The sequence below is a fragment of the Meriones unguiculatus genome (genome assembly GCF_030254825.1).
Source record: "Meriones unguiculatus strain TT.TT164.6M chromosome 13 unlocalized genomic scaffold, Bangor_MerUng_6.1 Chr13_unordered_Scaffold_40, whole genome shotgun sequence".
NCBI classification, from domain to species: domain Eukaryota; kingdom Metazoa; phylum Chordata; class Mammalia; order Rodentia; family Muridae; genus Meriones; species Meriones unguiculatus.
Window position 1 is genome coordinate 3,368,213 of NW_026843649.1, and position 7,442 is coordinate 3,375,654.

Here is a 7,442-nt window from a genome sequence, read left to right on the forward strand (position 1 = left end):
TCAGAGAGGGGAAGTATACTGCCTAGTCACACAAAAGGTGGAAAGCTATAGAGCCCAAACTCGAAAGACGGGTGTGGCAGCTTAAATTTTTCTGGCAGGGGTCACCATTCTTATCAAGGGTGAAGAGGAAAATCCCAGCCCCCTCCCAGAGGTATGTGCTAATTCATGACAAATCAGTTCAAATCAGTTTGCCTCTGGTTTGTAATATTAAAGGATCCTTGAGTTCACTTTCCTCCCTTCTAGGGCCAAATTGGGAAACAAGACATAGCTCCACAGGCAAGTCTCCTGGAAGGTCACTGAAGCTAAAGATATGATCTACCACAGCTGCTAGTCTCAGGTCCTAGAAATCTGGACACAGATAAGTTATGTCTCCTTCTTAGTGTCACCAGCAGATCTCCAAGATTCCTACCTGATCTGAGACCACGCTCAAAGGCAGCTCAAAGCAAGGTCTGGGTTGAGCATTGCTGGATCAGCTCAATTACCACTCTCCAGACTGAACCATGGACATTGCAACTAGGGGGGGGAAATGGCTGCACTGAGGTTACTTATTCCAGGGAATCTTCCTAGAAGAGGAGATCTGAGTTCCACCTGGGGCAGAGGACAGATTCCAGGTTCTGCTTCTGGTAGGGGCCTTAGATACGGATATTGAAAGGATTGTAGCTTGGTGTACTGGCCTGCGTTAGGACCTTCTGGGCCCTGGGACAGTCACCACAGCAGCCCCAGCCAGGTGCTGTTTGTCTGCACCATAGAGCACTGGTAGATCAGAGAGCTGCCAGGTTCCCAGGAACCTCAGGTAATCACCACAGTTTTTTTCTGGTTTCTGTCCCTTTATTCCCCCTTTCTCTCACTTCATCCCTGGATTGTCTGTCAATGCAGCTGGTGTCAGTGTTTCTGAGGATGCAACCTACCTGTTGCTAACTTACAGCTGGGCCAGGGCGACCTCAGATTTTACTTTCATTTCCTGACCCAGTCTGCCCAAGTCAAGGGCATCCAGGTGTTGGCCCACAGCCAGGGCACATCTCATGAGCTGAACTCCTCTCCAGCCTCTACCATTCTTGAGGGCTCTGTGTGCAGAAAATCCTGCAGGGCTGTATCTCCTTGACTCCTTGCTTCCTCTCTAAGGAAAGTCTGTGACCTGAGGTTAGCTCTAGTGTGGAACCATGATTGCCAAATATGCTCTTATTTGAAATGTATTGTGGTTATTTCTATTATTATTATTTGGATAGGGTCCCCTGTAACCCATCCTGGCCTGAAACTAAACAGCTATAAGATGACTTTGAATCCCTGATCCTTCTGTTCTACCTCTTATCAACTGAGCTACACTGCCAATCCCTCAAACTTCTTTTTTTTTGAGCCGTAGGTGGCCTCAACAAGGAAGTGAACCGAACCCAAATGGGGAAGGCTTGGTTCTACTGAGCTCCTAGGTCTGTGCCAGTGTATTATCACTGTGCCAAGTATACCCACCTGAGCACATTGGCATGTGCCTTATTAGGCTGGGTGCTCTTCCCTGCACTGGTACCTAAGAGACTGTCACCTGATAATCAAGCTTATTGTCTTTTTAGGCAAGGTCCCAGGCTGGCAGCTAGAAAAATTTTGTTGGAAAATCTTAGAAAGCACGCGTATGATTGTGGTTTGGGTGGGTGAGGAAACACTGTGAAACTGTTCCCCAAAGTGCTAAAGGACATAAGAGGGGGTGGAGAGAATAGATGAGGAATTCAACATGTCTGGGTAACTACCCATCCCCCCAGGAAATGAAGTGCCTTACTTAATCAATGGTGCAAGAGAAAAAAAAATAGCTAGGATGCATTTTGGGTTCAAAGTCTAGAAATGAGGCAGAAAGGGTACTTTTGGCTGTGCTTTCACAGAATTGCATCAACTCAAGTGCAATGTTTGTAAATTCACACTGAGCAAGGAAAGAAGGGAAAGGAAGAAGAGAGGAGAGGAATATAAGGGAGGGGAGGAGAAGGAAATAACATGTTTAAAATTTTCCTGGCAAGATAATTGAAAGGAAAAAAATTACTGCTTAATAAAGATCCACTTTTTGTGCATGTGCCCAAGAATTCTTAAGTTGTGTTTATGTGTACATCTTTTCATCATATTTACAAACATGTATGTGTGTGTGTGCTCTAAAAGCTTCCTGAATAATGGTGTTTCAATATCTTCTTCTCATTAAAACTGAACTATTTGAAGGTTTTGCTTGTTTTGAATATGTGATTTTATTTTCTTAGTTAACACTGTATACACAGTCTCTTACACCAGGGTAATAATACTTGGGTCTAGAGAAAAGTAACAAAAAAACAATAAACAGTACTAATAATGTTAGTGACTAAAGTGAAAGTAACTGAGTGCATTGTACAATGATCTCTTTTCAGACAGGACATTTTATGATGAATTTTTTTCTTTCATGAGGCACAAAATGCCTGTTAAGCTTAGGGCTTGTTTACAACATCCTCTTGAAAACAAGGTTCAAGATGTATCCTGAAGTTGAAACATCAAATAATTTACAGGAGGACACAATCAGCTTTGCAGATAGGGTCTCCTAGGCATAAGTATGGCAGGATGCAAAGCACAGGACATTTTCTGCGGATCTGACCTCTCATAAAACCTAATGAGAATATAGATTATTCCCAGAAAATGAACATGTACATAAAAGCAACTATGTATAAAGCTGGTATACAGTGAATGTCAAGTGAGGGACCAGGTTAAAAACCATACAATGGAAAAAAGAGCATCTTCAACAAATGATGTGGGTCTAACTGGATGTCTATATGTAGAAAAATAAAAATAGATCCATACTTATCACGCTGCACAAAAGTAAAACCCAAGTGGATCAAAGACTTTAATATAAAAACAGACACAAACTAAACCTGGAAGAATAAAAAGTGGGGAAGAGCCTTGAACTCATTGGCACAGGAGACAACTTCCTGAACAGAACACCAACAGCACAGGCTCTAAGATCTACAATCAATAAATGGGACCTCATGAAACTGAAAAGATTCTGTAATGCAACAAACTGTCTTCAGTAAAAACGACAGCCTACAAATTAGGAAAAGATCTTCACCAACCCTATATCTGACAGAGGGCTAATATCCAAAATATATAAAGAACTTAAGAAGTTAAAGAGCAACAAATCAAGGAATCCAATTTAAAAATGGGCTACAGAGCTAAACAGAGAATTCTCAATAGAAGAACATTGAGTGGGAGAGAAACACTTAAAAGAAATGCTCAACATCCTTAGTCATCAGGGAAATGCAAATCAAAATGACCCTGAGATTTCACCTTACACCCATCAGAATGGCTTTGATCAAAATCTCAAGTGACGACATATGCTGGAGAGGATGTGGGGAAAAAGGAACCCATTCCACTGCTGGTGGGAATGTAAACTTGTATAACCACTTTGGAAATGAATCTGGGACTTTCTCAGACAATTAGGAATAACGCTTCCTCAAGATCCAGCTATACCACTCGTAGGCATATATCCAAAAGATGCTCAAGAATTCAACAAGGACATTTGCTCAAGCAGCTTTATTTATAATAGCCAGAAGCTATTATAAGGGACAACCCAGATGTCCCTCAGTTAAGGAATGGATACATAAATTGTGGTACATTTACACAATGGAATACTACTCAACAATTAAAAACAAGGAAATCATGAGCAGCACCGTTGCTGTATCTGTAATTTCTATCTTGTTTGGAAGGCAGAGACAGAAAGACTGTTAACCTGTTTATTTAAGGCAGAGCATCTGCATAAAGAAAAGCAATGCTTTGCTTCTCCTGTTCCTTTTCTTTCTCCTCCCCTTCCCCCTCCTTCTTTACCTCATATATGTAAAACAAATGTTCTACCTCTGAGCTGTTTTCCTAGTTTCTGCACAAAACAGGCAGATACAGATAGTTTTTGCATATGATAATGGCAGACGCTAAACCTTACTAAAGCTTAAAGAAAGTAACTTGTTATGAGATAAATGAAAGAGAACACAGAGAAGGCAACAGACATAGAGGAGGCTGTCCTTCTAACAGCAGTAACAGAACAAGATAAAAAGACTTTAGGAGAAGTTTATTACAGATGGCACAATGGCTGGTATTAACAAATAAAATGCTACATGTCCTCATCCTCTAGGTGGGAATTCTGTATTACTATAAGATTATGAAGACTTTGTTAAAGGCATTTACTACTTAAAAGGTTATTTGTCCTTCCAAAGAAAGTTACTGTTTGTGAATTATGTACCAAATACTGTGCTAAGTCCTGAACACACAAAAATGATTCATGCACTTCATTCTTTCTCTAGAATCTTACAGTCTTGTGTGGTAATCCACCATAAACAAACCCATAGACCAGGCATAGAAATGCATACATCACTATAAATTACACTATGAAACCTAAAGAAAAGCAAGAGGGACCTAACACACCAGAAGGAATAAAGAATACATGTATTCAAAGGCCCAGATGTGAAAATATTTTAGTTCAGTAGGGGAAATGAGAGAAGGTGAATTTGTTTGGAATATACTATGGAAGAAGAAGGGAACAGCAACAACAATAATAATAATAATAATAAAGATTAAAGAGGAAGCCAGAGGGGCTGAAGAGATAGCTGAGTGATGAAAAACCCTTTCTGTGGGGCTGGAAAGAATGGCTTAGAAGTTAAGAGCACTGACCTCTTTTCTAGAAGTCATGAGATCAATTCCCAGCAACCACATGGTGACTCACAACCATCTATAATGAAATCTGGCCCTCTTCTGGTGTGCCGGTGTACAAGCAAACACAACATTGTACACATAATAAAATTTAAAACAAAAGAAAACATTCTCTGCTTTTTTGTTTTGCAAACTTCCTAGCATGTCCATGGTGGTTGATAATCTTCTGTAGCTCCTGTTTCAGGGAATTTGATGCCAAATGACCTCCTGGGATATAAGGCACACATGTGGTACAATTATATAAATGCAATTAAAATACTCTTATCACTCATCCATGCAAAAGATAAAAATATCTTCCTCAAAAAATAAAAGAGGTCAGTGGGCATAGTGGCACACATCAGATCTCTGTGAGTTCGAGGCCATCCTGGTCTACAGAATGAGTCCAGTCCAGGCAAAGCTACACAGGGAAACCCTGTCTTGAAAAAGCAAAACAAAACACAACAAAACAAAAACAAACATAAAAGATCATAAAGCAAATGTGGTTACACATGCCTATAATTGGAGCATTAGGAAGGTCAGGAATGAAGGTCAATCTGGACTATTGGAAACTCTGTCTCAAAAACAAAACAGCAGCAACAACAACAAAACAGCACAATAATCTGAGTGCCTGGGAGGCTTTTGGACATTGAAATTTTTTTTAACTTATTTCCTGGCTACATAGGAAGCTATTGAGGAGTGTAGTTGTTTGAATGATATGTTTGAAAATATGGTCCCCATTTGGTGGAACTGTTTTGGAAAAATTAAAAAGTGTGATCTTGTTGAAGAGGTGTGTTACTGTGGGTGGGCTTTGAGGTTTAAAATCCCACATTATTCTCAGTTAGGTCTTTGCCTCATACTTATATATCAGGATGAAGGCTCTCAGCCACTGTTCTCTCTGGTTCTCTGCCTGCCATTCCTGTCTGCCACCATGGTCCCTGCCATGATGGTCATGGACTTATCCTCTGAAACCCTAGGTACCTAATCAACTGTTTCTTCTATAAGCTGTCTTGGTCATGATATCTTAGCACAGTGATAGAAAATTAGCTAAGACAAGGGGTTTGAAAACAGGAGAGAAATGCTTTGATGTACATTTATCTCAAAGATATTTTTGTCCTGTAAAATTAACAGTAAGAATTAAGGAATTTCAAGCCTCAGAGTGCCCCAACCCAGAAGGCCTAGCCCTCTCAGGTGGGGAGGGGAAGAGGCTTTGGTGAGGCGCAGCGCAGGCGCAGTGCACGCCTCCATTGTCTGACTTAAACGCCGTTGCTATGGCTAGAGACGCTAAAGGGAAAACGCTGGGCTCTCCTGGGCCTGGTGGGCGGTGGCGGCGAGGGCTGGTGGACCGGAACCCGCTTCCCTGGCACGATGGCGGCGGTCATGGCTCAGCTAGTGGACTACTTCATCGTGGTGGGCTGAGACCAGGAGAAGCCAGGTAAGGGTGTTGAGCGCGTGCCTCCTGGGCTCCGCCTCCGCCCCGGGCTCCGCCTCCCTCCTCCCCCGGGCTCCGCCTTCACCTCCCAGGGCTCCGCCTTCCTCAGCTTCCAGGCCCCTCCCCGTCTCCACTCCGAGCTCCGCCTCCGCCTCCACTAGGCTCCGCCTTCCTCATTTTCCGGGCTCCTCCTCCGTCCCCGCCCCGGGCTCCGCCTCCGCCCCCTCGGGCTCTGTCCCTGCCCTGGGCTCCTCCTCCTCCTCCTCCGCCTCTGGGCTCGGCCTCCGCCCCTAGCAGCCATCCATTGGGCTAGGTGGTGCTGGGCCTGGCGTCCCGGCCGGGAGGTGGGGAGGAGAGACGGTTGGGTTCCGCGGTGGAGGAGCGGCGGGTCTATCGGGTGTCAGTGGTTGAGTCTGGCTGGCTGTGTGCGTGTGTGAGGGACCCGCAGGAAGGCGGTTGTGGAGCAAGGCCAGGGCTGTGCAGTTGGGGGCTGGTGGGCTGGCCGGGTCAGAAGAGCCTGCCCGAGTTCCTCCATGAGCTTCTGTGGAGGCTGTTGCTACCTGGAGCCACGCCCTCGGGCCGCCTGGGTTGGGAGGGCGGGAGCACAGTGTGTGGAGTTCCTAGGGATACACTTGTGCCCTGAATCCTGAGGAAGAATGATGCGGGGACCAGTCCTCCTGGAAAGTAAGAGCAGAGAGTCCGGTGCTGCCTCCCCGCTGCTCTGGAGCTCGTGGGGTGGGGAGCTTACACATCTGGGCTGAAAGAAATCAGGGTACTTGGAAAGGCTACAGGATCCATGCACATTTCTAGGAACATTATTTTTTCAGGATGTATATGCCAGCATTCCAGAATGAAATGATTCTTCTTAAGTAAAGACAGCCAGACTCTTGGGTAAAGAGAGCCAGTGCTCTCTCTCACTGGGCTTTCATGAGTTTTGATTGTTCCCTTTATTTGTCCGAGAATTCTTCATAAGGAATAGTTTGGCAGATACACTGCTGTTTATACTTTAATGGACTTGCACAACCAGGAGTATACACGGTTCACGCAGGCTTATTTTCTTATTTTTATCTCTTTGTGTTGTTATGTATAGATAACCAGGACATAATAACAAAGTTACTGTAGAGTTGGGAAAGCTCTTTTATTTCAGGGTAATTCCAGTTTTACACTTGCAAGGAATTTTAGCTACCAGCCTGCATCCCCTTGTCTCTGGAGGTGCTTAGGTTGTGTTTTGCTGATTGTTAGTCGTTGGTAGCACTAGAGTACCAATGTTTATTATTTATTCATTCCTAAGAATTTGTTTCAGAGAAGGGATTCTTCCCAGTTTTTTCTCACTACTGCCTAA